At 44.1% G+C, this 10,715-nt stretch overlaps 1 long non-coding RNA gene across 1 annotated transcript in view; it reads left to right on the top strand.

The window, feature by feature from the left end:
* Positions 1-248: 248 nt before the first annotated feature.
* Positions 249-10,715, top strand: part of LOC142587386 (uncharacterized) — a 224,466-nt gene continuing 213,999 nt past the window's right edge. The window contains exons 1-3 of the long non-coding RNA XR_012829510.1: positions 249-282; positions 841-918; positions 3,096-3,253. This is a non-coding gene — a long non-coding RNA (uncharacterized LOC142587386). The remainder of the gene's footprint in view (positions 283-840; positions 919-3,095; positions 3,254-10,715) is intronic.

Here is a 10,715-nt window from a genome sequence, read left to right as displayed (position 1 = left end):
AAATGCTTGCTCTAACAAGCAAAGTTTCCGCATGATGAAGATCGATTACCCAAAGCTAGAACCTTCAACAGAAAGCTGCGTACAATAACAAATCGATTACGTATATTTTGCTCCATATACAAACTTCAGTCGCAGATGGCAGCGCATACGTGCATTGTGCGGCTGCTAATATGCTGAAATGTTTCTGTTTTGAATGTTATTGCACTACTAATGTCAGCGCTTCGCGGTTTGAACTCCATACGTTTAGGCGAAGTACAAGTGGTGGAATACATGCGTGCCGAGGTGAAGAAAATGCTCCGCTTAGGTTCTGGTTCACTCCATGGGATCAGTGCTGTAGGGAGAAAATTGTGTGCTCTATAAAGGGGTATTTTGGCGCAGGAAATGTGATAATAACTGCATTTGGCTAACTATCAGTTGTTTAACAAATGACATCGATGTAATCGGCTGAATGCATGCAAAGCCTCCGTCTGTTTCGTTTACGATATTGCGAATTTTTGTTTGCGATAAATGACTAAAGTTAAAGTGATTTACAGAATTTACCGCAGCGCTAAAGTCCACCCGCACTGCGCTGATCACGGCGGATGTCAGCAACAGTTGACAAAGTGTCAGGTTCCTCAGCTGCTGGCTTTTTCGTTTTGTTGTTGTAAATACTGTCAGTATCTACCAAAAAATCTGAAGATGCCAGATGATGCAAATACAATTTACATACTGTAATATACTTACAGTTGCAATTCTAACGCTGGGACTTTATGTGCGTGAAAGCCCAATTCTGCGAATATTTAGTGGGAAGACACTACTTTGAAGTTGCTAATCCACCATTTTTGTTTGCCCAAACTCTAGTTCCTGTTTTACTTGGGAACTCAGGAGAGGTGCCACGTCTGGCATAGGTAACGCAAGAAAACGCAAGTGTTGCTTCGGGTGAGGAAATTTCTCTTGACTATCAGTCAAGGCTGTTTTATTGGCTGTGTAGGTAATCCCACATTGTGACCTTCTAGGCCCGGTGGGTCATCACTTCTTCAATATTACATCACATCTGGCAGAATGCTCTTGTGGCAGTATATGCGACATGGCTAACATATACGCCAAATGAAGGTCTCTGAGCGAAAATATTTATGACGTTCAGTGGTGATGCTGTAGACAAAAATAAACAGAGAAAAAAACTGCTTTTCGTAGCTTGAACAAGGCAGTCAAGCTGATACACCTAAAATCAGGAATTTTAGGATGTTTTGCAATATAACAACCCTGGATAACATCTGAGTGAAGCGCTAGTGCTATAGTTCCTCTGCAAAAAAGAGGAACTGTCAATATGCTACGGTGTCTCATTTACTATTACGATCTCTTGTTTTTCTTGTTACACATGTGTCAGTTTTCTCGTGCACGCTCTTATTCCTTGTTACTGGTTAGACAGCTGCGGTAGCATGTCTCGATGTTCAAGCAGCCAGCTAGCCGGCCAGAAAACTATAGTAAGATCGTGCCAACTCTTTCCTTTATGATTTACTAGAAAGTGTGGGCAGTTCAACCAGAAAAATACATATATAGAATCAACACGCAATAATGTTTCATTTTGTGCAAAGATCACACGTCGACAAATGTGAGGTACTAGTTTTTGCCCTCCTTCTGTTTGTGAAGAAAATTCAGTGTAAAAGAGCATAAAATTTATTTGCAGCCGCTTGCGATTGCAATGCGTTTCAGATTACCAGAATGACACACAAAGAATGTTTCAAAAACAGAAAAGCTCAAGACCAAGGCTCTAAACACAGTGAATTTTCTAGTGCCTGGTTCAACAAACCAAAGGTCGGGCATGAAGCATGCTCTTTGCTGCTAGGTAAACACTCTTGTCCTAGGCTGCTGCAAAATTGCATACGCCACTCAGTGGCTCAAGAATCTTGTTGGCTACCTGAAACAAGCAACCTGTTTAATGTTGACATGGTCAAATGATATTCTTTTTTATCTAATGCTCCAGTAGAGAAGGGCAACACTACTGGAGAAGCGCGGGAAGCATGCAGCACCCGTCAACACCGGTATCGTGATATATTGCATCTGCATACCATAGTTTTATGGCCGTGTGTGTGAGTGAGTTGAGGATGCTTGCGTTTTATAATTTCTGACTTAACATGCATTACCCATTTCATCTGTGTGATAACACCATCACGAAAAACAAGCACTGCGTCTATGGCGACTTGGCATTCCGCATGCGGGTATATTTGATGCTTTCATAGCGTGCCAAATGCCCAATTTTCGCCAGCTAGCCATTGGAACAGCTATAATTTCAGAAGACCACGCAATGAGAGCGGTGTCTGTTTTGGCTGTTGTGATATGTAGGAATGTCCCAGAGACTTGATCGGCTCAAATAAGACATTTCTGTCGTAAAGCAGTGATTCGTATTTTGACAGTAGGCTGGTGAAAATTTTGCGTATGGGCAGGTGCATGAGCATCCGGTCCTTTCTTGCATGTTGCACGTTAGGCAAGCTGGAAGCTGTATTTGCAGCTACAACAGCTGAGCCATGAATATCACACCATGCCTTGAAAAGTAAACATCAACCCGAAAGTGTCAAAGCAGTATGGATGGCGCCTACAGGGATTGAAGTGCCGCACCGATTCCGCCATGTTGCGCTAAGCCATCAAGCTGTGCCAACCTGCGCTAAAACAACAATTTCAAATGGAGCTTCCAAAATTTAGCTGGATGTGCTTGTACAGTGGCAACACAGCCATAGACATGTGTTGGATAGCGCTTAGCCCTGAAATACAAGTGTAAACAATCCGTTTCAGCATGGAAATCCTTGGAGTGTGGCGTATCTTGTGGCATCATTGTAACTAGGTGTCAAGAAAAGGAAAGCCGTTTTCTGCTAGAGAATGTATTACGAATGTTTAATAAAAGTGCAGCGCATTTGCGCATATGGGAGCCCAGCTCAAGCTGATTCTTACGGCCGCTAACTTCTTGGGGCCAGTCGAGGTAAAAAAAGCCATGCTGAATGAATATTGTCGCAAAGTGCGTTCATCGTGTAACTTACCAGTTTTGTTATGCACTTTAGCACTGAACTTTGCGCCTTTTCATACATGTAAGTCTATTCACGTTCTAAATCTGTTTTTCATAGGCACCACATCCGGTTCCTAGGATGATAGTGGGGCACACCGACAAACGATCTGCTGACTTTTATGAAACTGCTTTTCACTCAATCTTCCACTAATATCTGCAGGGCCACCTCACAAAATCAAGTTTTCGCCGCCACATATGGCAAGCCAAGGATAAAAGGTATTGTGTGCACTCAACATTAGGAGCCAAATGTTGGTGTTAACGAAAGGTTCAGCGACAACGCCAGGCTCCATAATCGCCTTCGCGACAAGAATGTTCACGAAGCGTCTTCCGCGGATACTATCGAAAAATTTTGTGAAAGCGTCCTTCCCCACACGAAATATCAGTTGTCATTTTATACTGGCTTCATAGCCAATGCGGTTTAACTGCCCTTAAACCAGAATAACCAAGCCTATTCAAAATATTGATCGATGACGCTCACCGGCAGTCCAGTGAGCATTTTTATCCAATAGGTGTTTTGAAAAATATCATGGAGCTTCTTCTCGGCCAGTGATGTGAATTACTGGCAAACGTGCAATAACCAGTATGTCTCTATTCTTCGGTATTCTGCTATTTTTACTGCATCCTGCAAAGATTTAAAAATTACCAGAGGCCCTACTCCAAAGGCATTCACTGTGCCTTTATGGGACTTTGTCGTGGTGGTCAGTGTGATTATATTTCGTTCTTCGGCCGGAATATGTTTAATTACCCAAGCTTACCCAATTAATGAGATATCTATGAAAAAGTCTGATTGGGAGAACAACTAACCTATAACACCATTTAAAGCAACCTAGAATTTGTGAAGCCTTTTAACGAGAAAGAACGCCCACGAAAACAACAAAAAGTGAAAAATAAACCGCTTTGAACATGATAACGCCTCCACGCAGCAAATAATATATAAATCTTTCCGCAAACTTCTTCAAATGGAGCGAGCGGCCATGCTTTCTTCTCGGCATGTAATCAGTTTTTGGCGCCCATCTACGCTACCTACCATCGCGAAGTAGGGCCATCATGGAACGGTTCGCTTTCCCAACTGTTACGTAACCCTGCCCAAGGTTTTAACGTTGGTAATATACACAGTCCACTGATTATGACGTCTTCGGCCAAAATAATTTCCATTACTGGTGTCAGGACGCATTGTCACATGTAGTTAAAAAAAGATTGGAGGACTTTGTTCACATTTTATCGGAAGAAAAGACCACACGTCAGCGAAGTCGCTACATACGCTGTTATCGGTCATTTCTCAACACACTTCCCTACCTCTGCGCGGGTAGCTTCAAAAATAATTAGGTAATAAATGTTAGGTAATAATGTTAAATATTAGCAGCGTTTTGAAAATAAAAAAAGCTTGACTAGCATTACCATAAGCCTAAAACAGTGAGTGGGCACTGTTCGCAGAAGGTTCGCATTTATTTTTGCAGGCCACAGTTACTTGGTACATCCGGTATGTATTTTAGGTATGGGTTCTGAGAAGCCTGTACGGGTTTCTCTTGTACCTTCCTGGTACTGTCGGGTGGATGGCGATTTTTCTGTCATGAATTTTACTAGCCTTGCAGATCTACCATAATCTTATGGTGTTCTCCAAAGTCCAATAAGAAACTCCATTTCTTTATATTGTAACGATGTGGGATGGACTACGATGCGGAGCAGCAGCACCAACAAATACACTTTATCAGTCGTCAGAGAGAAAAACCAACGTCTTCTTCGTCTCTACTCTTAACCCAAAAACCCGCGCTACATCTACCTCGTTCCAACTGGTACATACCCGCGGCAATATATATGTGCCAATATATATTTGCGCAGGAGCTTTCCATAAAGGCTACGCTGACTAATAGGTGCGCAGACCCATGCTTCGTCGCCGATGTTGTATTTTAGGGGGTCTTTGCCGAAGATTCTAAGCGTTAGGCTTCACAGTCCTATTCGTGAATTCGCAGACGCGCAAGCTGCCTAGCTGCCTCTGCTTGTTGTGTGATCTCTTCAGCACCCGTCTCGTTGTCATGAACTTCATGAGGGAGCATTGGGTTTAATGTTGTCGTAACGTAATGTTAAAGTTGTCATAACAGACTGAAGTGGGTCTTGCGAGTGGTCTCTCGACGAGCCGTATTCTACACGAAGGGGACATAAGTTAAAACCTCCGTCCCAGTTCTTGTGCTCTACGTCTATGTACACGCTTATCATATCCGCCCCTTTCCTATTCAGTCGTACCCTCAGTCCGTTTGCTTGGGGGTGATATGCCGTTGTCTTCCGGTGGGCAGTACCACTTTTACGCAGAACGATATCCGAAAACATGGCCATGAACGCAGTACCTTGGTCTGTGACGACTGCTGCAGGAGCACCATGCCTTAAAACGATGGATTTGAGAAAAATTGTGCCGCTTTATTTGCGGTTGCCCGTTGCAGAGCCCCTCTCTCGGCATATCTAGTAAGAAAGTCCGTGGCGACGATTATCCACGTATTGTCGGTAGTAGACGTTGGGAAGGGGCCCGAAAAATGCATGCCTACTTGTGCAAATGGTGTGGCGGGTACTTCAACAAGGTGCAGCAAGCCGGCTTGCTTGACGGATGGCGGTTCGCGACGTTGGCAATCCAGAAATGTCTGAACGTAACGTTTAACGACTACAGTAAGTCTCGGCCAGTAGTAATTCTGGCGAATACGTGCCAATGTGTGGGTGCAATCCAAGTTCCCAGCGGTCCGCTCGTTGTAGCAGGCGCGTAAGATTCAACGTCGAAGCGATAAGGGAACAACGCGTAAGTAGTTGCTACCGCTAGGTGAGAAGTTATTCTTGTAAACGACGTTGTGGCCGAGGCAGCACGATGCCAGCCGTCTTGCAAATAGCCTCGACACGCTGTTGGTTCGTCTTTCCAGGTAATAAATAAGTGGCAGCAATTCAGTGTCATCCCATTGCTGGCGTGAAAGATGGGCAAAGTCCATGAGTCCCAAAAAGCCTTTGTCGTCATCGTCTTGTGCTGCCGGCCCAACAGGAGACCGAGAAAGCCCTTCAGCGTCTGCGTGCCGTTTTCCCGACTTGCATGCGTCAAAAAGTAGAACTGTTAAAGTGGAAGACTCCAGCGTGCGAGCCAGCCGGAAGAACCTTTCAAATTAATGAGCTAGCAGAGCGAATGGTGATCACTAACGACGGTGAAAACTGACCGTACAAATAGGACAAAATTTCAGAACTGCGCATATCATTACGAAGAATTCTTTTTCAGTGGTGGAGTAGTTAGCCTCGGCTGGGGATAGTGTCCTACAGCGTAAGCAGTCACCTTTTCGATATTTTTCGGCCATTGTACGAGCACTGCCCCAAGACAGACATTACTAGCGTCTGTATGTAATATCGTCGGGGCGTCTTCATCGAAGTGTTCTAGCACGGGAGGCGCTTCCATGCGCTGCCGGACCTCATGAAAGGCCCGATGCTGATCTTCGCCCCAAGTAAAAGGAATACCTTCTCTGGTGAGCTGTGTTAACGGCCATGCCATGCGCGAGAAATTTGCAATAAATCGCCGGTAGTATGCACAGAGTCCCAGGAAAGGTTCTTTCTGTCTGATGGGGTAGGAAAACTAGCGACGGTAGCAATTTTATCCGGATCAGGTCGGACCCCTTGGCTACTGTCGACGTGACCTAGGAACTGGAGCTCGTTATAACAGAAATGGCACTTCTCAAGCTTCAAAGTGAGAGCAGCAGAGCATCTTGCCTCAAAAACACTTTTCAGCCTTCGTAACTGTTCGTCGAACGTTGCGGAAAAGACAATCATGTAATCCAGGCACACAAGGCACGTTTGCCATCTGGGTTCAGAGATTAGTGTGCCGAGCACAAACCAAAGGGAAGTATCTGAAATTCGTAAAGTCGGTCGGGCGTCACAAAGTCGGTTTTCTCACGGTCTCTCTCATCCACTTCGATCTGCGAATAACCACTTTTGTAGTCTATTGACGAAAAGTAGCAATCGTTTCGCAATCTACCCAAGGAATCATCAATTCGTGGAATCATCAATAAACGTCCTTATTTGTCACCTGATTGAGTTTCCGATAGTCGACGCAGAAGCTACCATCCTACATTTTCACTAAATCTACAGGTGATGCCCAAGGACTATTAAATGGTCGAATAACGCCTTCTTCCATCATCGTCCTCACTAGTTTTCGTAGTGCTTCGCGTTCGTTTGGGGCCACCCGATAAGGGTTTTGTTATGTGGGTCTCGGGTCAACATCAGTAATGATGCGGTGTTTAGTAAGTGGCGGTTGACCAACTTTTTATGCAGATGACAAAGAGCCCTGGGCACAGTTTGATGAGTTCAAGACAACGGTCTGGCTCAACGGCCGTTAACATTGGAATAGCATCTACGATAGGCACAGATGTGTGGATGGTTGAGGCCGCCTCCTGCGCTAAGTGGCACTCTTGTATTTGTGGTACTTCCTAGAAATCAGTGACAGTGGCGCCTCAAATGATGTGTCGACATTCTTTACTAACATTTGTCAGCAACAGTTTGACGCTTTCGTTCGTTACATTTAATAAGTGCTCTGGCAATGGAGACGCCACAATTCAGTGCTAGCGCGTTGGTGTATTCAACGACTCCAGTACTATTCAGCAGGCTGTGAGAGTGCATCGGCACGAGAGAGCAACTCCGGGACAAAAGTATGACGTCGTCCGCAACAACACGTAAGCGAGGTTGTTGTTTCTCATGAGTGACATTATCTGAGCTCTTGGCAAACGTGTCGCTTCTGTCACGGATGTTAGGCACGACGCCATACTAACGTAGGAAATCTATGCCCAATACAAGTTCTTTACAAGACTCAGTAAGAATGACGAGCGTGGCGACGAAGGTTGAACCGGCGATTAAGAGTCAGACCGTGCGTTTCGGGACAGGTGTCATAAATTTACGTTCGATGGTTCTTATGTTGGCCCCGTGCCGGGCGTCTTCATTCTCCTTAGTTTACGGGCGAGCAGTAAGTTTATGATTGAAAAACGGGAGCCACTGTCAACAAGTGCGACTGCTTGGTGGCCATAAATGAGAACTATGAGGTATGCGCTGACGACATCACTTACGTCTTTCGTAGTTGTATCCGACATATTCGACATTGTATTCGGCGTCTATGTTCCTGGGCATTTTTTCGTTACCCCGTCTGGGCCCGCAGCCGACTTCGTTTTAAGTCTTACGATCTCCGCCCTCACTTCCGCTTCTCTGATGGGGGCGTCCAACGCCTCGTTAGGCACTTCACCATAGCCGCGAAGTGAAGTTCGCGTTGTTTCCCGCCGTAAGTCTATTTCTTCTCCGCTTCGTAGGGATTGTAGGCTCGCGGTGTGCACAAAGCCAACTGTGCAAATTTGCAGTGCCTGGGAGGATTTTCTACTGAGGACTGGAGTACCCATAGGGTACAGTCACCTGCCACGCCTGCAAGCAGAAGGACGCGGTAAAAATTATGCGGTAAGGGTAGGCGAAATTAGAATTTCTATCACTAAAGTATTACAAGCTCCACACTGATGGACATGATTCACAGGTGCGTGCAGTTTTAGTTAGTAGTCATTATTCCGTCATATATGTGTGGTCTAATATGCTGCATGTCGATAGTGTACCATCAATGTTAAGGTAAATAAAGCTGCTTTGCATATGATATTTGGTAATTTGCCCCGCTGATGTTCCCCGACACTTCTAAGCAAACACTTATATGTTTATACATGTATAAACTCGTTCAGACTGAAACTACGAGCGCGATCATCCCAACTATGCTTGGTCATGTTTTAAGACTTGTCACGTAGTTGCCAATGCTGTTGCTTTTAAATTCCTTTCTTCTACATTCAGCCTAACACTTTCTGTACAGCGTACTCACCCACGGTTTGATATTTCTGTTACAAAAACAACGTACCATAGGTTGATGTAAAGAATATGGCGAAAATACGCTGTTTCGTTACGTGTTGCTTACATCAAACTAGGCATGGGACCATGACATATATTAATACAAAACATGAATGACATGTAATAACACCAATGCTATACATATTTCTCATAACATGTATGGCATGGCATAAAAGCTTTGATTTGCATGGTGCCAGCGTCACCGTTTCTTTGCCCCAATTTAAATGATGAACATGCATGATAGACCTGGCATGGATGACGTGACATGAAGGTCATCTCATGAATGACATTCCTGAAAAAGATTTACAAGTATTCCAAGATTGAAATATATTGCATGACATTTCATGTGCGTCATGACATGAATAACATGACATGCATGCGCATCTATGTCATTCATCAATGACATCACATGCTTGTCAAGGGATGCATGTCGTAACGCAAACAGTGCGAATGGCATGATGTCATCGCGATAGTTTCCTTACCTTGGTATAAATCAGGATATGAATTTGTTTCATGCATCACATGATGTCTGGACAAGAATGACAGGGCATGTATGACACCATTGACGCCCCATGCTCGTAATTGCACGTATATCAATACATAAATGGTATGAATCACACGCCGCGGTCGTGGTCGTTTAACTAAATATAGATATACATGTCTTGATATGAATTACATGAGATGGATGCAAAATCTGACATAAATGATAAGGCGTAGATGTATTCTATGACAGATATATGGTTTGTGGACTCGTGAAGCTGCCCCGGTGCCGCTTCTTTCTGTGGCTCCTCCATCTGTACTCTAATATGAGAAATAAATTAACCTAGAAATGTCATTTCATGAATGCCATGCCTACCATTACCCCATTAGCATGAATTTCATATTTCATGTACATCATGACGTTACATTTTTTGAAAGTATTTCGCGTCACGCATCTACTGATACCTATACTAAAAGAAAGAATCACGATACCCTCAAGTCAGGTCATTTACGTCAGCCATAAGAATCACATGATGACATGCATGTCTTTCATGTGATGCGTGCCATGTCGTTTCGTTCGTGTCAACTATATCATGATACATTACTTGCTAAAATGGAGCTGATAGGAGCGACAAGTTCGCGACGTGGATGGCATGAAATGCTTATCGATATCAATTTCATAAGTTACGATAGATGAAAATATAGGGTTAAATTACCTAACATATATTTAATTAACTAGTTGTATTCTGAATATGCGGGTTATGGCATGCATGTATGACGTCCATAACATGTCGTGACATACATGCCATAACATTGATTAGCACGAACGTCATGAGTGCTTATCATGGCGAATGTGTTCATCAAGCCATTACCTCATTTCCATAAGTGTCATATGACATTAATGAAAAGAATGTCATGCATAAATGTATTGAGTGCATGACGAAAGCATAATTATCGTGACTAGAATTTGTTCTGACCGTTTGGGAAAAGTTGCGTGACGACCTTGGCCGATAGCGATATTCTCGAGTTCGTGAAGTCATGAAGGTCACTGGAGCTCTGGTATCCAACATTCGCCTCTGATTATCGCTTGCTAGATGCGCTGATCTGGGAGAGGCCTTCGCCCTGTAGTGGGCGTAGCCAGGCTGCTGCTGGTGATGATTATGAAGATTACATGCGCTGGAGTTAGGTGGCACGCGTAAGTAGATCCCCTTAGAACACCGGGTGGTGGTTGCATCCGTAGAAAAAGCGATAAGAAAACATCTTTTGCACGAGTTTGTTTGCAAACGCTAGACAGCATCGCACTGCTCTTCGTTTCTCC

This window comes from Dermacentor variabilis, chromosome 7 (genome assembly GCF_050947875.1).
Source record: "Dermacentor variabilis isolate Ectoservices chromosome 7, ASM5094787v1, whole genome shotgun sequence".
Taxonomy (NCBI): Eukaryota; Metazoa; Arthropoda; class Arachnida; order Ixodida; family Ixodidae; genus Dermacentor; species Dermacentor variabilis.
Note: the sequence above shows the minus strand (reverse complement) of the source record. Positions and strands in the feature narration are given on the sequence as shown.